The sequence below is a fragment of the Manacus candei genome, unplaced genomic scaffold (assembly GCF_025592945.1).
Source record: "Manacus candei isolate 608988 ecotype Guabito, Panama unplaced genomic scaffold, ASM2559294v1 h1tg000026l, whole genome shotgun sequence".
Lineage (NCBI taxonomy): Eukaryota > Metazoa > Chordata > Aves > Passeriformes > Pipridae > Manacus > Manacus candei.
Window position 1 is genome coordinate 867,487 of NW_026138074.1, and position 23,848 is coordinate 891,334.

General features: G+C 39.9%; 1 long non-coding RNA gene across 1 annotated transcript; it reads right to left on the minus strand.

The window, feature by feature from the left end:
- Positions 1-1,797: 1,797 nt before the first annotated feature.
- Positions 1,798-23,848, minus strand: LOC127471826 (uncharacterized). Its single transcript, XR_007904771.1, has 3 exons — positions 23,674-23,848; positions 21,748-21,916; positions 1,798-2,312 (listed from the first exon to the last, which is right to left on the minus strand). It is a non-coding gene; the product is annotated as an uncharacterized LOC127471826 (long non-coding RNA).

Sequence of the window (23,848 nt, forward strand, 5' to 3'; positions counted from 1 at the left end):
TCATTAAAAAGAGGTGAGCTGTGATGTTCCTTCTCACAATATTTTCATCACACTATTCTGTCCTGCAAGCCTGTCCCCTGTTACAGGATATTGCAGTCTTGATTAAGATAAGACTAGTGATGGGGTGATAAACATACATGTAGATAAACTCTCCTGAATGGAGCAGCAGCATATAAGAGGAGCCCACTGTGTGGTGGTCTGAGCCCATGGGGGTGTCTAGGGACCACCCATGGCTGGTGTACATGGATATGTCTCCCTGTAAGAGAAGGGCTCTTTTGTTTTACACAGTGCCTATATAAAGACAAGCAGTAGCATTACAGGGTTTTGGTGGATGAGTTTGCAGTCATATCAAAGAGGTGGATGAAGAGGAAGGAAATCATCCTCCTTCATTTCCTCATGAAATCCAGTGGATTAGGTTTGTATTTCACCAAAGCCAGCTCACAGCTGCATTGCTGCTATTTCAGTGTCTTTCTTTGGGGCGGGGGGCAGGGAAGAGGGATTTGCTCTGCATCTACAGATGTTACTCCTATATCTACTCCTGTGGCATTAGAGTATCTGAAAAAGCTTAGTCCCTGTGCTCATTTAAAAGTAAACCTGCAGGAGAAATGAACCCAACTCAAGAGAGATTACAAATCAGAGTTACAATTTACTAAAAAGATTATAATAAATACAGTGATACGGAAAAAACTGGTTTTAACCTCCCAAACACAGATGTATAACCCGGAACCTGAGACAAGAACAGAACAGTGTTGGCCCCTGTGCTGAGCACCACATGACCACCCTGAGTGTAAAGGAAAAGGAAATGAAAACCTGTTGGTCCAAATGATGGTCACAGTCCTGTTGAAGTAATGATCACACTCGTGTTGAGAGTGGCAGTAGCAGTCCTGTTGAAGTTCTGGTCCTCCTCTGGATCCAATGAGTGGTGCCAGAAGTCCCAACCCCCAAAATTTATGTATGCTCAAGTTCAGGTGGTAATGCTCAGTACTTCCCCCAGGATGGGGAGTTTCACGATGGGTGATTTAACTCTGTGAGTCATGGGATATTTTTGGAATCTTTTATGGTCTAGGTGTTGCAGCTGCCTGTAATGCCAGTTCATTGTGGCCCATTAGCAGAGATGACCCCTCAGGCTGGGTGTGAAGGTGCTAATGCCTTTCCAGAGGGGAGTTATCAAAGTTGAGTCATTGGTGTGAAGACAAAAGAACATTCCCCTGTCTTGCAGTGTTTTTTTTAACACCCAGCTTGTAGCCTGAGGTGTCAGGTGTGCCCCCGGTAGCTGTTGCAAACAATCCATTTGTTAATAGTCCATCAGAAATGACATAGAGGGTGTAGAATACACAGTTTTAGTTATACCCACATAGTGATAAACTGGTCCCAGCTCCAGTAACTAGGACAGTCCCCCCAAAAATGTTATACAGATTTAGACAAACGTGTCTCAGGAGTTAGGAGCTATTCATGAACACGCCGACTAACTTTTACCAGTTTTCTTCTTATTAGTAGCTTCATTGCTGAAAATGCAGGAACTGCTGTCAAGGAGCAGGTGAATGGTCCACCCATTTACCATGTCACTGATTCTTCCATTCCCCATGACTGTATAGGAAGATGATGAAAAACCAAATAGTAAACAAATAGGAGATTTGCCTGCTTGTAAGAAGGTAGACTACTTTTTATCCTCATGTTAGTAACCTGACTTTTCTAGAGACACAAAAGCTTATAATTACTGATGCTTACATTAGATGAGAAAGAGAAAATATTAAATTCATGCTTTAATAATTTATACAAACATCTCATCCTTTTTATAGCCTTGCTAAAATTCTTGGATACAATGGTTATTGTATCAGGTTAACTGTACTCTCAATGAAACTGACTTCCTTTTATTAGATTTCAATTTTTTGCCTCTAAGTTAACATCTTGTTCTTCTGTTATATGAAAGGCTAAAGAGCAGCACCCGTTTTACCTTCTCCACGGAGTGCGTGGGGAGGGGGAAGTATGAATCTCTCACGTCCTTCTTATCCTTGCCCTCTCCAGATTCAGCGTTGCTAATTGTTCCAGCCTGTTTTCCTGCAAATGCTATTCCTATGCACTGATGTAGTCTTTCAAGTTATCAGCTTCTCTTTTGTCTGTCATGGTTCTTAGACTGTGGTGGTCAGAGCTGTAGTGCACTGAGGGAGGAGGTACCATTATAGTCTCACAATTTAATGGTTTTGGGGCAGCTAGTCTGTCTCAGGCACTTCAGCTGTCTCGGGGAGGACTGACTTCACCTAGTGAAGCTGGCAGAGATTTTGCTTCATTGATGAGCCCATGACTGCATTCCCCTAGCAAAGAAAAAAATCAAAATTAATGTTGCTGTCCTGTCTAAAGCCACCTCAGCAATCCTAGAGAGGAAAGAGACTGATTGTTCTTTAGCCTTCCCTTTTTCTTCTCAACAAACTGTTAGGAAAGAGTAGGAGCTGCTAGAGATATAGCAAGAATAAGACAAAAATCCCTGCAGTGCAAGATGTGTGGAGGCTCGGAGAGTCGTGGTACCATCTGTGCCTGTCTATTTACAGCCAGAACAACTAACGCCCAACTAATGGTGAAGAGAAGCAGAGCATCATGTCATGGAGACAGCTCTCTAATCTTACATAAAAGCAGCTTTCTGAAAAACCTGAATTGCTCTGATGGAAAGAGGAATGGTCACAGTTTACACTTAGGAGGATTTATTTATGGAGTGGTGGAAACACCTTTTTGTTTCAGCCACATCCTTTGAACAATCTTCAGCTGAGGCTCCCAGGTGAGTTTGGTCAGTGCTTTCAGCAATACAATGTTTAATACACACAAAACATAGCATTACAGATAGATCCATGATTACAGCAAAAGATCAGTAACGAGGGGAAAAGCAAATAAGCTGTGAAAGCTTGTTGGGATTTAAAAAAAAAGATTTTTGTATTTGGTATAGCTGCTGGGTGCAAAGAATAGGTATTAGTCAAAGGGAATGAATGAGCTTTTACCTTCATACTTTTCAATGAAAATATATTGTGAAAATATACATAAGACCAAAATTTTAAGATATCATGTTTGAAACATAAGGAAAACACAGAGTTAAATCCCCTGTATTTACCTCTGTGGAGTTGACCTCAGGGATATTTTCAGGCTCTGACTCAATTTGACTCCAGCAAGGATATGAGACTGGACTGGAAGTTATTGTTTTCAGGTGAAATGGTTGCAGGCAATTATCTACCTAAGGAATGGAGCTGGGCACACAGGGAAGGGGCAGAGGCATGTTATATTCTGAAGCAGGAGACACGCCCCGGAAAGGACGACATGGGGACCAGAGGAAGTCCCAGATGAAGGAAATAAAAGGTAGAAAGGAAGGAAAAAGCATTCATACTTGGGGAGTTCCTGTACAAGGGATGAAAAGTTCTGTGTCTATGGTTAAAAAAAGTATATAGAAAAACAAATTTGGGTTCACTCAAACCTCAGCTTTACAGTAACTGTTATGCATAAAGGAGTCTCTGTAAATCAAGACTTTTTCTTGATTCATAAAATGTATGGATTTAAGAACTTAGCTTTTGTAATTGGAAAGTTTAGATGCTAATGATAAAAAAGTCCACTTGAGTAACATCTGAAGTGTTAAACACTACCAGAAAGTATGCTAAATTTGCTTGCTGTTCTGTCTCCATTTACTTCAGTGGAGCAGGGAATTAGTCTCTCTCTCCCTTTATGTATTTTTTATTTATTTAGATTTTTCAGAACAGATATCTAAACCTCTAAACGCTCACAAAACTATAATAAGAAGTTAATAAAACCCACCACATAAGAGAAGAACAAATGGTCACAACTAAGACTAGGTACACTCATAGTCACACTCCAGTGGATAGAGGGAGGATGCCATTACCAGCATCTTACCAAAAGCTCTGGAAGAAAGTATGAGCTTTTCAGTATTATGTTTGCTCAGAGAAACAGGCAAGAGGTTGGTCATTTTCCCTTCTGACTGTCAAGTTTCAAGTGATGAAGGAAAAGTAACTCATTTTGTTGATAAATTGTGAGACTATAAAAATGTTCTGCGACCATACAAATCACTGCCTCAAAATATGTCTGGAGACTTCCATCAGCCTCTCAGTACTCTAATACGTGCAGCTCAAACCGTCTAATTAACAAAAGTGCCTCTGAAGATTGTTCCACAAAATAGATGCAAATTACTGCTCTAATTTCTTTCTTCTTTACATTCCTTGTTTCCTTTGATGCTGCAACGCCTTTTTCTCCCCATGACAACACACTAGCGATAGCTGATAACACCTTGAAAGTAATTGCTAACATTTGAAATTTTGTTTTTCAGCTTTAGTCTTGTAGGGACTTTTCTTTGACTATGTCTGGAGTTTCTTCCTACTCCTTCTTCAGCTTTCTCCAATCCTCAAAGAATTGATTCCCCTTTTCTCCAGAATTCCAGGACTCTTTGCTCTTGTTCTCTGCTTTTCCTCACCCCTGCTTTCTTTTTCTCCCCCCCCCTCAAGCTTTTTTTGACCAACTATGCAAATACCAATCAATAAATGCATTTGTAAATGAGAGAATGGCACCAAATTCAGTGGAATTGAAACATGCTTTATCCTGTATTTTTTTTTGTGAGGAATTTATCCCCAGATCCTCTGTGATATTTTAGGTAACAGATTCCCTTTGATATCAGAGTTGTCTAAATACCTTTGAGGAAGTGACCCTCTGACAAGTATGCCAATGCAACTTGCCTGCACTGAATAAGAAAATGTCTATTTGTTAGGAAAGGAGTGGAAATAGAATTGAATGCCCCATTCACCAGTAAAAATTAAGTTTCTTTATATTCTATGATAAGGACACATATCTCACAACATATAGTTATGACTATTACACATTTTGATCAAAATAATAAGATTTTAAAGAAATTATACATTTCCTACAGTAGAAATAACTTACACTATTTTACACAGGTCAAGTTCCTAATAATAGAAAAATAAAGACATTGAAACAGTTTGGAGTTATGTGAGCTATGAAAAGATGTCCTTGAATATTCAATTGTTTGCATTTTACATATTTGGGATCTTGGCAGTAATACATTTGGCATCCAGCAAATTTTCCTGCTTTCAGCATTTCTTGGTTGTGTCTCCTTTTGCAAGCCAAAGATAAGGATTGTACGCACGGGAAAAGATTTGCACCTTTCATGTGTTAAAGTTCAAAATCAAGCTTATTCTGTAAAGCAAGCACGGGATTTACCATTGCGGCACAGCTACCCAGAGTGTGATCTGGATACCACATGGGAGTGTGATCAGAGGAACTGAATGTCCTACGTGGGCTACAGCGAAAGAATATTTCAAATGCAGACACTCAAATAGTGCTATAATTTGTCTGTGGAAGAGGTTGTGAAGACATTCCTTTGTTTAATGGACCAGAATATATCAAGGACATGTTATAAATTAAGTAACACTGACTTAGGTTTCAGTGTACTGCCAAAAATAAGTATAACAAGTACTCTTAGAATGGAATATGAAAATAAATGCAGGACTTAGTCAATTGGTAAAATGAGTTATTACTGAATCTATCCAACTTAGCAATTTAATCATTCAGTATTTGGTAACATGTATACTAAAGAAGTGTTTATGCATACTACTACAGAAGTAGTGAAGGTGAGATGTCTTATTACAAGAACCAACATAAAAAGCAGTATCTGGACTGCAGAAAATCATCATGAAATTGTAAGAGAGATCCATTTGATGTTCGGCAAATACCCTTGAATACTGACAAATATTTCTGGGTCATGCAAGTTTTCCCAAGTATAGTTACAAACATGTAATAAGGTATGACTGCAAATCTCTCGCTTTTGGAGAATTAGAGGAAACTAGTTGCCCTACAGCACTGAAATCACAAATGAAGGTTTTTCAACTCCCAGGACAGCCAAAGGAAATGGACATTTTAAAAATAAAAACTGAATCCTTGTTCATTCTTCAGATATCCTGTAGGAAAAATAGTAGGGTGTGGGGTGGGGTGATTCATACAGGGAAGTCTTTGTCTTGGGTTAAAAAACCAGAATAAGCTCCTTAACCCTTCTGAATAGTCACAGTGGATTGGCTTCAAAGATGTCTTCTTTAGAAAAAGAGCCATTGTTTTCCTCTGACTGCTGCAGAAACAGTCCCTTTACTAGATAACAGAGTTCTGCTCACTGCAGACAATGGAACATATTTCTTCTGAAGGAGAAATGCTCTGACCATAAAATGTACATACATATATGCACACACATGCACATGGAAGTTCACTTTGCAAACAGCAGTACCATTCCCAGCTGCCTGTCACTCCATCTGTGTTGGTCCTCACAGAGCTCCAGCTCTGCCAGAGGAAGAGACCTTACAAATGGTCCCTCACGTGCTTCAGGAAAAAATATTTGATGGGGTCTTCTTGTTTTTAAGGATGAATATGAGCCAATAGTCACAGGCATATAAAACAGAGCTGACACAGAAGAGCAGGGGGCAGGCAAACAGGTCCCTTCCAGGTGGTGGGCAGTGTGAGCCTCAAGCTAGCCATGAGTAGAATCAATGTTGTCTTCAGGTGGCACCACTGGAACCGAGAAAGAACAATTGCCCAGTACCATGGGCCTATATGGGACACCTTGGCACAGAGGAAGACTGGGAGCTCCCTGTACAGCTGACAGTGTCTTGATCACCCACCAGTAATGATCCTGTTTAGAAAACCTGTCCAAGTCAAATCTGCAGTATTTGTAGTTATCTATTAAATCAAGCTGCCAATCTATGAAGAAAGACGGAGAACTTGCGTGAACCTCACCACTACTGAATAAAAAGGGGCTATAGTTAGTATGATACTCTACTCAGAAAAAGCATGTCATAGAATATTTTGGGTTTGTTGGGTTTTTTTTTCCAAAACTAAGTCTACCTATGGTGAATCAGAGATATCCTTTCATATTTTTCCTTTAATCAAAATAATCTGTAATTTTAAATTTGATTCCTCTGGTTTGACATTTGCATTTTTTGAAATCCACTGTTGAATTACAAGTGTTACCGTGTAGGTTTCCGATTTACTAAACTATAAATAGAGAGATTTCCTTTCCATGTCCTGTGCAGTTACTGTAAGTGCTCAAGGCTGAATGTTTGCTGGTATTAGTGGATGATATACAGAGTGATATAAATATACACCAGGATAATCTGATATAAATATACAACAGGAGAATCACTATGTAAAAAATCTATATGAGCCCATCAAGAAATGAAAAAACATAGGCATTAGATTACATAAATCTAAATAAAGAATTAGATTGTCTCTTTGTGGCTGATTTTGAACACGCAAGCTTGTGTGAACACACACAAGCAGGTGTGTTCAGTGGTAGATAGGACTTTCTTTCCTCCTCTGAAGAAAGGGATTAACGTTTAGGAGTGGGTCTAAATAAAAATATCAATGAATGGAAATGAGAAGTCTGAATTCATTAGGAGGTTTGACATCAATTTTAGTACCATGAAAACTGTCTTGGGTTTCACAAACTCTCCCTATATTCCAAAACTAAAAGTAGACTTCATAAAACTACTTTGTGATTCTTCGAAGGAATCTTGAGATTCCTACAGGCATTTTTATGTCTTTGATTACATCCCCTTATGAGCTTTGCCTAAAGTTTCAGTTCCACAAGCGCCCAAGTCTAAAAAATGGAAGTGAATTGATTACAGATGATACCTGCTGTTTACTCTCACCCTTTGTGTTTCACATACTTTCAAGTAACACAAAAAAAATTTAGTTGGTAAAAATGGCACAGGCTTTCCTTAAAAAATCTTGTATAAAAATTCTGCTAGCCTCAACTGTTGCTAGATTCCAATTAGTAGAAAGGTTCCCTGCTGTCTGTAAATCTGGAGCTAAACTTGAGATGAGAGAAACTAAAGTTTAGATGACTTTCCTAGCAAAACAGATTTCTATTTAGCTCATTTATAAGAATAATTTTCAAGCAAACAGATCTGTGATGAGTTCACAGTCGTCACCCTACAAGAGATTATTTCCATCTCCTGTTATTTACTCCAGACCTGTCAGTCCTCATGCAATATGTTCCCCCTTTTCTGCTGAAGGCTCAGGTATCTCCTTAGCTGCACATCCTTTCCCCACCATTGCATGTCCAGGTTGGCTCTGTTGGAGCTGAGCAGAACGGCTGCTCTGGCATTCTGAGCAGAGAGAAATGCAGCAGCAGTGCTCCATATGCATGGGGTGCTTGTTGGTGGGGCTTCATGCTCCTAGGAGCCTTGCTATGAGTCTTGTCATCTCATGGACCAACACATCCCTCATGTGAGATCTCATGTCGCTGTGTGTCTCTCTAATGCAATCCATTACTGCAGTGCCCTTGCCTTGTACTTGTTTCTCCACCAGGAGGAAAGCCTTCAAACAGGTGGAAAGCTAAAGCCACTGAGGTCTCAAATCAGTTAGCTCAAAATATTCTGTCATTTCTGGGAAAAATCCCCAGTCTGTACTAACCCTCAAGCTCCATAATATAACAAAATAAATTAGCTCATGGTGAGCACTATTTTGAAATGACTAGTTCATTAGCTCCTTGCCCAGGGCAGAAGATTGACAAAAGGAAGAAAGATCCAGATATATTCTGGATTCTTCCTTGGGATAAGTTACAACTTTAATTAAAAATGGTACCTAGGAAGATGGCTGAAGTGCACAGCCTCTGTTGGCGCCCAGAATGGAAAAAGTCTGTCTCCTCAAAGGGAAACTGTGCACGTATAGTCTGTGTATTACTTTCTCTGTCTTGATTTGCAACGATAAATTGGAATTATATTTATTTAGTTAGTTTAAGGAGAAATTCAGAATTGTGCCTCCCATTCAGAAAAAAGCCCCACTGCTGAAATACCAACGAGCAGCCACTGTCTGTCAGCCATGGTGAGCATTCCAGGGGCTGGGAGAATTGGTGCTGGTCCACAAGCAGCCCCTACATCACCAAGTGGCTGTTGTCAAGGCTGCAAGATATTCCTGCCCTTCCCAACATGTACATCCAGCTCCACCTGCATGGCCTTCTCCCACTCTGCAGTGCCATTCGCAGCTGGAGTCAAGGCCTTGTGTCCATGTGCATTCTACACTGTCCCTTTGAGACAAGCTGGCTACTGCAAAGAAATCAACACCAGGCTCAGGAATAAATGAGCTGGTTTTGGAGATGGCACCTGTGCTGCAAGGAGTATCCAGTGATTTCATTTCAGTGCAACTTCCTGCCGAAGTCATGTGAAATACATGCATTTTTTTTTAATTTTCATTTATTTGGGGATCATTTTCTTCGAGTATAATAAGTAAGGTATTTCTGTGTAGTACAAGCATCTGTCTGGGAATGGTGAATGGGCAGCACAATCCTGCACACCCTGAGTACTGGTTTGATAGAGACAACAACACTTTTACTCAAAAGACCCCTAAAGAAATTAAATAAACATATATGAGGCAACTGCTGTGCTTTTCCCCCCCCTTCAAGAATGTCAAACACATTTCCGATTTCTTAGTTCCTCAAAATGTTTTCAATGATTTCTGTCTTAATTCTGCTTTGCTGCTATCATCTGTTTCTTGATATATAATGAAAACAGTCACAATTCCTCTCTACTGGGGCAAGACTGTGGTAACCTTCCATAGCATTGAGGATGGGCACTGATTCCTAGATTGATTCCTCCTGCTTATGTAAAGTTTGATCCTTGTGGGCAGTAGTGATTACATTTGTGATAAGAATTCTTACTGAATTGGTTCTTCCTTTGCCTAGGAATGAATGCATTAGTGGCCACAGATGTGCAACACAAACCCCTTCACATGATGAGGAGATAGTTGCATTACAAGCCCTCCCATCCCTTAAGGCTTACTGGTTCCACATCCATCAGAACACTGCTATCACAGAAGGTGATAGCAAGGTCCCAAGGTTGTTTCTAAAGTAAGATCAGCCTAATGAGAGGGTTCAAAAAACAGGAACTAAAACGTTGACCTCACTTCTCATGAGGTGTCATAAGTGAGTGCAGCATTACATTGTATTCACTTGCTTGGTCTGACAAATAAGCTGCAGGTATTTAATCTGCTGGATCTTCACAAGCTCAGAAGTTCCATTCACATTCCTGTCTCCTTACTAAACATGATAGGACGACACAAACTGTGTGACCTGAAGTCAAATCTAGGAGACATAAGTACTGACGACTGTTCCATGTTGTCATGGATGCTTGTGTGTACTGATGAGGGCTTCAGAAAAGTCAGCAAGTGGATGACAGATACCTCTAGAGAAGCAACTGTGGTATTAGAACTGGTAAATTCCTAATATGAGCATTGATATTATACAGTATATCCAAATTATCAAGAGATCTGATGTGTTGGGATGATGTACAAAAACTGACTTAGCCTTCTTACAGATACTGGCACAGACTACTGCTTAATTGGGTCATTATTTGCAGTTTAGTGAGGATGCATTCAGTCACTCAGGTGGCAGTAGGTTACCTAGAATTTTGTGTTTAAATAATTACAAAATCACAGGTTCTTAACTGTAAATACTGGAACATACCACAGATTATAAAAGGGAAGAAAGGGGGGAAATCTCAATTCAGTAAAATGTGACCATCCAGGAACAGAACTTGTCTTGTAACTTATTCAGTACAGTATTTCCACTTCATTTTCTGACTTTTTACCCTGTTTAAGACAAAGAAATGGCCTGTACTCATCTTTGAGTTATCAGATTATCCACATGAAGATTTAAGCTAAGAGAGTCTTTCATATACCATCAAGCATAGCTATTCCAGTGATATATTTCTCTTTTCTCTAAGTCAATAGCAATCAAATACAACATATTCTTTATCCTCCTTTCAAAACACACACATAAGTGATGCTATTGGCTCGAGACAACAAAGAGTGATAATAAAAAAAGCAGCCAAAATTCTTGAATTGGATAAATTGGCTCAAGCTGCAAGTTTTAAAGCCTTTTAGTGTCCTGGGTCAGTCTTAATAAATACTGTACCGGAGCAAATTAACACTAGGGAACTATTACAAAACTTAGCAAAGTTATGGTTCAGATTCTCAAAGACACTTCATTCAGCCTCCAGAATTCAATAAGGCTGAAGTGTTATGGAGCAATATAAAAAGCTCTGTTCGTAACAAGACTTTTGTGTCATACAGAGAGCTTTAATTTGTTGTGGGGTACAGGTGATACTGCAAAATGATGGGAAGAGAATTCAGAAAAATTCAGGACTGAACGGTCAAATACTTTGCTTGGGATATGACTCCAATTTATGTCAAAACACCTTTAAAGGGGTAGAGCTACAGGATATCAGAAATAAACCCATTACCCTGTAGTTTGTATTGAATTTTTGGGGGGAAAGCCAAGAAGTAGACTGAAGAGAGTTCTTATTTCATGGGAACATATTCCTCCATTTCTCCATAATTTCTGCCTGCAAAGAGGCTCTTTTTTCTATCTGGTCAGACACCTGCTACTTTACTGAGCAATACATGTATCAAAGGCTCCTGTACACCTTCCTATCCATCTGGGACCTTGGAACAAAGCTTCATGTCACAAAATGCATTAAAAGTGGAATAAATACCACACAATAAAGTGTTCAAGTGATACAACTGAGTGACTGTAAAAGCAGTGTCATTATCTTTAGCCTATTAAACCTAGGTTCCAAATGTGCACTGAAGAGTGCTACTTTTAGTTCTCCCAGACTGTGTCAGAGCTTGCTCTTCACCCTCTGCATTGTTGAGGTAAGAGCAAGTAAGATAAATCTGTTTTGGTTTGTCTATAGGATAATTACATGAGCCTTAGGTGAAGCATGCAGAAAATACCAATTTTATTTAATGATTTTAATGATTTGTAAAGAAATGGGACAGGTTAGATTGTGTTTCTAGATGACCTGGGCACCATTTTGCAGCCTCCACTGGGATAACAGCTCAGTTGCTGGTTGAATAATTCATTTTTATCCTGCCCAGCTGTATGCAAAGGTTAAAAAAGATATAATTAGTCTCCTTCTCTGTTCCCACCTCTGGCCCACACAAACCCTGTCTCTTATTCAAACCTGTCATTGTTAGCAGTATAATCCAGGTCTCCTGAAAAGAGACAGCAATGAAAAAAATTATGGTAATTTAATTCAGAATGATCTTTCCTTTGTAGTTTTCACATTACTTTTGCAGATACATCTATTAATAACCTGTAGGAATCAGCTTCTATTTACATAGCACTTTTCTTCCCAAAGGGTCTCTGAGTGCTTTGCTAACCTTAGGGATCATTTCACTCTTTCCTGACAAATAAGGCTCAGTTTCACCTTTATGACAAACTTCAGGCAAAGGATGGGAGAGAAGAACATTGAGCCCTACCTGCCCCACCCTCTGCAGAGCCTCCAGCTCCCAAAGTAGGGTACAGGTGTCCAGCAGAAGGTCTCCTGTCTCATGCAGGTAGTGTTACTCCAGTGGCTCACTTTGTCTTTCTCTCCCTGCCTCCCCTCTCCTGCACAGAAAGAGCTCCAGCAACCAAGGAGATTCACATTGTTCTTGTGTGATGATTCTCCTAGTTCCCACTCCATCAGCACTGAGCTTATCTTGAGCAATGTCTATGGTGTCAGATGAATTATTTATTCAATTTAATTAGGAAGCTAGACCCTCTGGGAATGTTGGGGAGAGAAATCCTGCATGATTGTTGCTGCTATTTCTCTGTGTTGATTTTTTTTTTTTTTGGACTACAGGGCCACCTACAAACACCCCCAAAACTAGTTCTCATTGTGCTCAGTACTGTAGTGGTATCCACCGAGTTGTAGCTCAGTGTTACCCAGTTAAAGGACAGAGGCAATATGCACATGTTGAAATACAGGAAATTCCATTTAAATATGGGTGGTCAAAGACTGGCCCAAGTTGCCTAGAGTGATTGTGGAGTTTCCATCTTCTGAGATATTGAAAACCTGACCAGACATGGCCCTGAACAACCTGCTTTAGATGACTCAGATTAGAGCAGGAGGGTCAGACAAAGTGGTCCAATGGTCCCTTCTAACTTAACTATTCTGTGCTTAGCTATTCTTTGCTTGTTTAGACCAAATGCAGGATGTGTTCCCAGGTGCTTGGAATCATAGGTTAAAGCTGAAGGAAGAAGTGGCAGAGGGAAGCACCCTGTTCTGTCGAGTTACCAGACAGGTTGATCAAAGAATTAGGATTCACTCCAGGACCTTATATGGTCTTCCACTAGACCGTGCCGGGGACAGAATACAGAGGGCCAGGAACTGCCTCCCATTCAGAGCTCAGTTGTTACAAAGAGTTTCAACATTTGTCAGTGCATGTCTGAGACTGGCTTTTATAGAAAACTCATGGGAAAATGAAAATAAGTTTTCATATAAGCATAACATTACCTGTATAAAATATAGATACATGTATATATATGGGGTCCTCCTACCTCAGGTATGGGCTTTCAGATCTTAGAATAGGTACATGGACTACCTATGTATAAGAGCATTGCCAAAGTTATCATCCATATGTTTTTCTATTACCTCTTGTAAGTTCTTTGAAGCAAGATGAATGGATCCATGTGCAGTAATACTACAGGTATACCATTTATATAAACAATGATCACCTTCAGTGCTGAGTTCCTGGAGATCTTCATTCAGTGCTGACAGTCCCTGTGGGACTCAGGAGCAAGCACTTTCTGTGAAACAAATATTTTTCCCATGGATTTGACTTCAAAGGCAGTTTCTAGTAGCTAAAAAACCTGACCAAAAAATTACTACTGAAATCACAGCGAACATCTTTATTTCAGCAGGTGCCTGGCCATACTGTAATCAAATTTATGGTCTCAAGCCTCTCCACTCTTCTGTGTCTTAATCAGAAATCTCTGTCAAAATGAACAGGATGATGTTGATGTAAACCCTGCATTCTGAAGAAAACCTGGTCTTTTGAATGAATTGTTCAGCATTCCTATCCATACATTTTTATAGCCCTGGCACATTGGACATAGTATACTATGACTAGAAGAATCTGGTCATCTGTGAGTGACCAGAATTAAAATCTCTACAAAGGATTTTTCTCACAGTGCTAATAATCAGGGTAGTGTTAGCTGTGTAAGTGAGCCAAAGGCCTGGCCTGCAAAGTGGCAAAAAATTCAGCTTTATGGGGATTAAGCCATTGAGTGACAACTTGCAACTTCAAAGTTCAGTTTTCAATGATGTAACTATCTCACCTGTCTAGCTTTGTTGTGATCTTGTAGAAATGCTGAATTTAATAAAATACTTTTGATGTTATTGCTTGATAATGGCTTTTGTATGCATTATCCACTGCATTTTGTATTAAATAATTAGATAGTATATAAACATAATATTGCAAGCATATGATATTCGAGACATTAATTTGATAAAAAGTCGAAGCAAAATTAATCAAGATAGTAAAGTTGGCACAAAGCAGTTTTGTTTATTGACATGACAGCAGTAAGCCAACTCTTTTAAAATCCATATAATAATAGCTTGGGAACAAATTTCTTTAGAATTTTAATTTCATGAGGAATTTCTACATCAGAATGATTTTATATTAATTTATTTAATGTCAGAATTGCCTGTGGAAGAGGTCTAAGCCTAAACTAGTTTTAATTATAGTAAATAAAAATTTTCACAAAAGAAGCTCTACTGCATTCAAACTGCTTCTGGACTTTCCTTTGAAGATGCCATTTTCAAGCATACCTTAAGCTCCTCTTTTTCAATAGTGGCACAACAAATCCCAGTCTTTGTGTCAAATTTTCTTCCAGTGCAAAGGACTGTCAGAAGACTGGCTGTGTCAGTTAAGCCTCAAATTCAAGTTATATGGACAAGTTTACTTAAACAAGATAATTTGCTTTTTCCACTGGGGAAATCCTTATAGCATATCATATCAATGTTTGATGCTTAAAGGCACTATTTTGAATAAGGAAATAACGCTACAAAATTAGCTATATTCATCTTCACTAATCAGTAGAGCCTCAGTGAGTCTGGTTTATTAAACTCATCTTTGTTCCTTATGTGTGTGCTCAAGGGTATAAAATTATGGGACAAAAATAGCATCAGCATTTGTAAAATCTCCAGAGAAAACCAGCTACCGGTGTACTTGACAACAGGGAGAACAGCTGGAGAGTCTAATACCCACCTCCTCCAACTACATAAAAAACAAAAATTCTAGCAAACTGACTAAGACTTATGCTCCATACTTCTTCCTAATTTTGTCCCTATAACATGATTTTCTCTGCAAGATACAAATATCTTGATTTTTTTTCTGTTAAAATGTGACACTAAACTCTGTATTTTCCCTTATGCAATTACCAGTTTAACAAGCAACTACCTTTAGTTAACATTTCTGCGACTTTCTTCTTGTCACCGCCGACATACTGAATCTGTCTTCCAATTTGTAGGCTAGAAGTAGGGAGGATAGAAGTGAGATAAAAATGTCCCTAAACTGAAACTCTGCTCCTTGTCTCCTAGGAGCAGACACCCAGTAGGTCCATTTAAGCAGAGCTGCTGGCAGAAAGTGAAAATAAGCTATACAGGTCATTTTACATAGTGAGAGACATCTAAATTGAAGTCCCAGATACATTATTTCAAAACTGGTAGGTACAAATCATGAAAGAGGAGGACCAGTAGTATTGGCTCAGATACTGCAGGCAGAAAATCCATGCTGTCTGAGGAAAGATCTGCAACCTCTAAGCATGAGTCAAGGTCCAGCCTTTTGACATCAGCATATTAAGAACCAAAAGCTATACAGGGATGACAGCAGACACAGTTGAAAAACAGAGATGAAAGTCTAAGATTAACAATGGGGTTTTTTGAAAAGTTATGTTTTTATATTGTATAGGTTACATGACTCTCTACCTAAAGGCTCCGACATCCATTCACAGATACCTCAAAAGCCATGATCAGTGGATTAACATCTATCACTTTGTAGCACAGAGAAGCCATCTGTTTTACTGTAGTCAGGAATATGTGTATCAGGCAGACATCAGTGTCAAGAGATACATACCAAAATCAAAGGGCAAAAGCATCAACACAAGTTAACAACAAGGAAATCAAAGAACTTCTAAACCAGGATACTCAGGCAGTCCTGAATCAGACTTCTGAGAAAACTCCTTCCCTGTGGAAGATAATGCTTTCTCTTCTGACATTGTACTTGTACATATGCAGCAAAGCTGGGAAAGCAGATTGTGATCTAACCTGCTGCTTGCAGGAGCTATTGATCTGGTATGGAGGAGAAAATGTAGATAGTATTTTATGTCAGAAATGAAAGCTAATTCAATATTTAGACATGCAGACAATACAAAAGAAATAATATTCTCATAAGGTATTAGGCTAATTAAAGTGTTATAAACTCTCTCAGATTATCCTCTTTATTTTAGTGGTCCACTGGTGTCAGCATCCCTGACTGTCCTGGCACAGGGAAATCCCATAGAGACTAATTAAATTTTCCTGACTTGCAATAAGAATACAGGGAATTATTTTAAATCCTATTTTTATGTCTGTGGTCTTATTTAGCTACAATGGATAAGATGTGACCAAAAGCACAAACATTCCTAATGGAGAGTTTGGCATGTGTATACCAGATCCTGAAAACCAGGGGGCCATAGCAGTTCTACCAGCACAGTTTGTCAGCTGCTGCAGAATTATAGTGTATGGGTACAGGTAAGAAGAGAAACAAAGCCTTCATTCATAGCTAGAACTCGAGAAGAAAAGCCTCAATATGGCTATGACAGATTACCACCTACCAGTGTTCATGAGAAGATAAAAACGCAATTGTCAACTCTGGGTCCTTCACAGTGGCACAGTAAAAAGAGCCAAGGGCAAATGCAATGATGTGGGTGATGGACTTGTGTATAATATTAGAAACAGTAGCATTTGATGTGATGGTTTAAGCAAGAAATCCCACTGACTAATTTAAGATACATGTCAGGGCTGAGATGTATCCCTCTTCAATATACAGAATCAAGTCAAGACATAATAAATATCCAGGCACATCTTCTAAACATGGTCAGTCCAGCAAAGAACCAGGTACATAACATTGGAGGCTATATTCCCTACTCTTTTTGTGATTATTGGTCCTTGGAAAAAGCAGGTAATGCTGAGTGAATATGAATCTCTTTGAGAGCAAGTGGTTGGTGCTTCATGTGTTTTCTAAGCATCTCCTTCTGCTTCTGAACATTGGGAACATTTGCATGAAAATAGGAAAAATTTCTTTCTGAAGAGCCAGTGTTCCTCTGCAGCTTGTTCAATACATCAGGTTTAAAGGCATTTGTTCTTACTTGTGTACCCCCTCATTAATAACTCCATAATACCATACAGAATAGCATTTATGAGTGCAATGGTCGTGCTGAAAGCAATCAGTTGTCTTGTTCATGTGCTGACTTTGTTGGATTAGGACAAAAGTTCTTTAAAAGTTGAGAACTAAAGCTCTGACCCTTTCACTTCCCTGAAGCTACTTCAACTTAGCAAAGGTATAAGTCTTGAGATTTGAGTGTCTCATTACGGCTCATACTGATTGCAGCCATTCCTGGGAAAATAAGTAGCCTGACCTAGCAAGTTCTCTGGAAGTGAGTAACACTTTGTTTCCTTTTAAATCTGGTTCCTATCTAACCCAGAAACAGCTGACAGTTTTTTGAACCTGACAGTTGAGACTGTCTGCTGTTTTGCACATAATAATGATGCTGAACCGACAAGTGGAATGGGAAATGTAACCACATTCTCAGGACTGCTGCCCAGCTGAAGTAATGGGTGGGGATCAGGCTAGCTGTATCTGCTTGGATGACTCAGCCCCACTCGCTGGCATTGACACTTCCAGAAAGAGTTAATGCTGTTCTGCTGACTCACGGAGGCAGATGAATCTCTTTTCCTGTTTGATACACAGCAAAAGTGTCTCACCAGAGAAGGGGCAGCAGACAAGGCAAATAACCGGGGCATGCCTATAACCAGTTTGCAGACCACCACAAGTGGTACCTGTATGCTGCTTGAGAATTCAAGTCTGCTTCTGCACACCAACATCTTACAGCAGCTCTGGGAGCCCCAATCTAAGGTGTTGATGCACAGTCTGGAGGCAGGGAGCAGTTTAGTTTTGACTGTTAATTTTACTGATGATGTTGATGCTGCTGTGCTTTAAATGTCTCTGATTTGTCTCATGCAGCAGCTCCAAAGTATCACAATTCATCTCAGCTTGTTCTGCCAAAAGTCCTTGCCAAGGCCTGTGCATCTCTTATATTGTAATCTCTTCTCTGGCTACAACACATAGAACTCTTCATTCATTTGGGCATATCACTCTTTTTCCACAGTTCTCTTGTAATTTCTCCTCTTCCCCTGCTCCAAATGCAAACTCCTTGTTCTCAGTTTCATAGCCTCTCACATTTTAACTGTGTCTCATGCCAGTTCTGGTATTTGTTATCCTTCCACCCACCCTCACTTTGTTGATTGCAGCCTCCCCTTTTCCTTCTTTATCCTACAATTCCCTTTATGACTGGGGACGAAAGCCTGCAGTGAAACAGTTAAGTCCCTGCTGTAGACTCCCTTGCAATGTCTCTGTCATGTGTCATAGCACTGAAGCACCAGCTAGTAACAGAAAGGTAGAGGAGGATGGGCAGGGCTGCAGGTTGGCTAAGGAGCTGCACACAGGATCCTGTGAAGTCAGATTCCCCTGTACATGTTTTTTGAAAAAGTTCCTTAAGATATAGACTGTCATTGACAATGTCTTGTGTTTGTGTGTCTTCTGTATGGCAGAACAACTCTTAAATGACCTGTGAACTAGTTTGTCTTCCTCTCCTGTGGAACAGGATTGCTTCACAGTCTAAGTGTCTTGCAACTTCCCAGGGAAGCAGGGTGCCATATTTCATAGCTGCGTTTTAAGCCACAGAGAGACTGAGGCCACACTGGAAGCACGTGCAAGTGCCAAACCCACGTCTGCTTAGTGCAGGCTAATACTAGACTTCTTCACCTGTCTATTTTTTTTCTATACAAAGATAAATAGCAGTAAAGACAAGCCCTAGGGCCATGTTCAGAACAAGCTGAGAAACACTCAAAGTACTTGCAGAATTACGTGCTTTCCAGGAAGCTATTTTTCAATGTACTGTTGCAGTGAATGTTTAGATTTTGCAAAGGCAAACTCATAAAATAATCATTAAGGAATGCTATTTTATGTACAAATATTTTTCAGAACAATTTGATATGTAATCACACCAAATGTTTTCACATTCCTGCTCATCATCATCATGGCTAGGCTTCACGAACAAAGATTTAGGAAGGCTCTATCCACGTTTGTTACAAGCACGCTGGTGGCTAATGAGGCCAATACGAGATAGGCATGTCCGATTGCAAAAGGCACAGCGGAAAGACGCCTTAGGTGGTGTATTCTGCAGGACATGATTCTTTCTACCACATTCCTGCTACCTCCACAGCATTGGCATTAAACAACTACTGCTTTACTGCATCTCTTTTCCTTCCAGAATGGCTGTGACGTGTCAGGGCTTGCCCAGAACCCCAGGGCTCATTCAGATGTTCAGAATATCTGTGCTTCAAGAACACATAAAATTTGACACCTTGTCAAACCCACCCTACAACGCTCTTTAGCAACTGGTAGAACGTAAACCTGAGTCCTGCAATATGTATACTCTGGTGGGAACAAAGCTCTGGCATTGCCCCTTAGCCCTATCTGAGGTGTCTTTGTAATGACTCAGATTGCCAGTCTCTCACTTCTACCTGCAGAGACCATTTAATTTGGATTTATTATCTTTATCAATATATCAGATCCTGAATTTGCCAGCTTGAGCCAAGCTCCAATACTGGCTAGGTTTGCCGGTGAAATAAATATGAGGCAACATGTTTATAATTATAGTCAGGCTCCTGGCCAATAAAATATAAAATAAGCAAATGTGGTAGTTACAAGACAAAAATAAATATAGTCCAGGGCTGAATCTTGCCTAAGCTTTAGAAGTTCAGTTAGGAGGAAGTCTCACGAGTGAGGGTTTTAATCAACCTGCAGGTGGGAACCTCGGCAAGAACATGAAGCTAGTCTTCTAGAACTCTGCTTCAGATCAAATCCTATCCATTGCATAAATGGAATACATGAAAGTACTGCATTTAACACTCTCTGTAGGCCAGTTAGATCTATCCAACCCATATTATATGGGGTTTTTTATGTTTTGCAATTACCTGGAGATCATATTCAGCTATGGAGGTTCAAAGTTAGTTCTTTGGACTACTTCTCTCTTACACCCATTCCCATAGAATCTTCTTTTCCTGTTGTTTACTTTTGATGTTTGTCTAAAAGCCTCAACCTATATAAAGTATTCTACAAAAAAAGTTCCGGAAGTCTATTAATACATTCCCTTTAGCATTCTCTGCATATATTTCACACTTATCTTTAGAATTGAAGCAGTCTTTTTAGTCTGTGCTAGTACAAGACACAGTCTAATGGAATTCCAAAGATGAATACCCCTCAAAGCTTCCAGAGCCCTCATCCAGCAGGTCCTCTATCTTACTAATACCACCTGATGCTCTGAACAATGTTTTTCCGATTTCTAGCAGCCGTATTTACAGACGGATTACATTTGGTAGTAACTGCCATGGATAACTCTCTTTCAGTACTCCTTTTAGGATTCCTGATGGCAGTTGCTTTTCCTTGGTCCACACTTCCATCATCTGTGTGGCTTGCAGACCGTGGAAGCCCCACCAAAGCCCATCTTGACATGCAGTGGCTAAACAGCCCCAGCCTGGCCACCACTGTTCAAATCTCTCACCTTCCCTGACACCTTGCCTCACTCCCTCAGCTACATAGGTACAGCCAGCTTTTTGCAGCAGTACGTGGTGATCTGGATAAGGGGTTAAAGATTGTGGTTAAGGTTGGGCTGAAAATGTTTACAGTTTTTTAATTAAAAAGGGCATGATTATCAAAGTTACTTTAAAATTGAAGTCATCTGCCCCAGCTCTTGGACGTGGGGCATTTTATGGCTCCAGGGACATCTGTTTGTATAACTGAGAGGGTGGTACAGAGTCAGTATCTGCTGCTGATAGAAATGCCTGTCAGACTACGAGCTTAGTGTCTTTGCTGAGAGAGGTGTATTGACTTCTCTGGAAGGATTACTCCCTTGTTCTCAGCCTGCTTGCCAACTGGCTGTTCCCTTCGTCTGGGCTTCTGATACTCATGTAAAGAGTGGTACAAAACCCTGGTTTGTGTGCAGTGCATGATCTCTGTTCTCTGCAGATAAATCGTTCTGACACGATGCAGCAGTAGCAAGCTGCTTAGTCTGACCAGCTTCTGTTATCTGTTTCAGAAGCTTCAGTGGCCTTTAACTGTTTCATCACAAATAATTTCTAACAAATCCACAAGAATACCATGCAAGAAGGAGGAGTAAAAGTTTTGATCTATGTGCTTACAATCAAAGCTACACATTGGTGGGCAGTATGAAACATCCCTTAGCTCCTTCCTCAACCAGCAAACCAGTGATCATCTATGACTCTTCAAAGGACACAATCCCCAGACATTATATGACCAGTTCACTTCCTCACATTACTCTGAGACTCTCCCCTCACATCACTTGTGAAACCATTAGCCAAGCCTTCTAAACTGTATCACAGAAATATTTTTCCTCAGCTGGGAACAAGTATACTTCTCAGAACAATCTCAGGATGATTTGATCCTACTCCTTTCACAGAACTGAAACTGCTCTTTTCTGAGAGGACTCAAGTACCAACTCCTTTCTCCTGACCCTCTTCAGCTGTTGACTGTGAAATTCTCCTTACTTACCTGGCACTTTTACAGAGATTGGTAACGCATCACTATACTTACTTGCTTCCAACATCTTTTTTCCTGTAATTGACAGTAGGTGTCTTTCCACAGAAAAATAGCTCTGTGATGTTATGGCTGGATATCCAACCCTGTCTGTACTCTGCTGCTTTGCCGTCTTCTCTCCCACATGCAAGTCCTCTCAGAAATGACAACCTCAAAAGCACATCCTCTGTCAAGAAAAAGTTCCACAGTTATTCCCTTTCCTCGGTGCAGATCAACACAAGTTTGCTGAGAAATGCTGCCTGACGATCACAAGCTTCTGATTTGAATGCACTTACAGATTTCTTTCTGGAATCTGTACCTGCTTAGAGTCAGTTTCCACCAGCTGCAATGAGATTTCAGGCTCTAAAACAGCACCCTCATGAGAAGAAATTTTAATGGCACTTAGGCAGAAATACATAATCTTGATTTTATCATACCTGAAGTATTTAACAAGCAATACTTTAATAAAAATGTCACTAAAACAACTCCAAATATTCTGTTTGTCCTTTAACATTAGTCTTTGCCCTCTCAACAGCTCTGCAGTTTGTCTCATGAAACTCCTACTATCTTGTTACCTCATTATTCCCTTCTAAAATTTTATCATTATAGCCCACTTCACACCTCCTCTACCATACTGTCAAATGCTCCTGTGACCTATGGTGCATTTTATAGTTCTAGTTATAGCTATAGAATCAAACCTGCAAAATCTACACCCTGGTCTGCCCGTGACATGTAGGTCACCTTTGGCAGGCCCCCAATTTCTTTAGGCTTCAGTCTCACTAGCCATAAAACTACTTTGTTTTTTGAGATTTATGGTTGAAAACCACAGAATAGAGCTATATATGTTAATACTGCTTATGAAGAGTTTTCAAGTGTGCTGCAATCTCTTTGAATGACTGAATCCATGTAGAGATTAATTATATCTCGTAGACCTAGAAATAAAGTATCTCTAAAGGGCCCTGCTGGACAGTGCCTATCAACCAATGATCTAACATACTTTCTGCATCTTCCACCCACTTACTCAATTATTCCTGGATGAAGAGGAATAGATATGAGGCACCCATGCATCTCCAATCTGAAATAAATTGCTATCTTTTAGTTCTTTGCTATGGAGGTCTAAATGATGCTAAATGCATTTAACCTCCCTGTGGCGGGTTGTCTTTCCTTTCAGAAAAAGAAATTTAGCTCAAGCCTTCTCCCCTCCAATTTCTTCGCAAATACCCTTGACTGCATTCAGCTGGGTGCAGGGAGTGGAGACCAAAAGAACTGAAGCTCTGCCTGAGAACATTTGCCACCCACACACTGCAACAGTGTTCAGGAGCTAAATCTTATTTACGAGGCTTAGTTTCGTTTCCAGTCCTTTGTGCCAAAAATCCCGGTGCATTATAATTTGTACACATGGGTGGCCACACAGTTTTGGCATTATTTGCTACGCACTAGCCCTCTCTTAATCTGGTCTGGGGTCTATAGACATACAACAGTTGCACAAATGTGTGGGAGCGTGGATATGACAAACGACATCAGGAGATGCATGTAGAGACACATTCAACAGGCAATAAAAAACATCAGAGAACTCTTAAATAAGAGACATTGAAATAGCACTGAAAAATGTATTAACTGTATTGCAACATTTGAGCACGAGCCCAGAATTGGAAGCAAACAGCTTGCTTCGAACATTTCATCAGGCATGTTTCTCCGTAGTAAGCAAAGCTAAAAACCTAGCCAAACTATGGGTAGCCAATGCCCTTTGGACTAATTTGGGATGAAGACCAAACACATTTTGGTGCTCAGATATCTTTTGAATAGAAGGCAAACAACTCTGGGTTTTGTCAATATATGTTTAGGCACAGGTTTTGAAAGAAAACTGATTCACTACCTTCATTCATGTTGAATTATATCAAATCTAAAATTTACTCTGTACCTTCATTCACTATCCTCACTCACCTGAAACGCTTGAGAGTGGTATTACAGTAACTCATTTCTCCAAATGAGAATGTGTGCATGTGTCACTTTGACGTGGTAACACGTCTGACATGGGACCAATGCCAATCTCAAAGGAGTGCCATATGCGCTTTAGTTCTATTGTTTACATAAATTATCTCATATATACTTGGGAAAG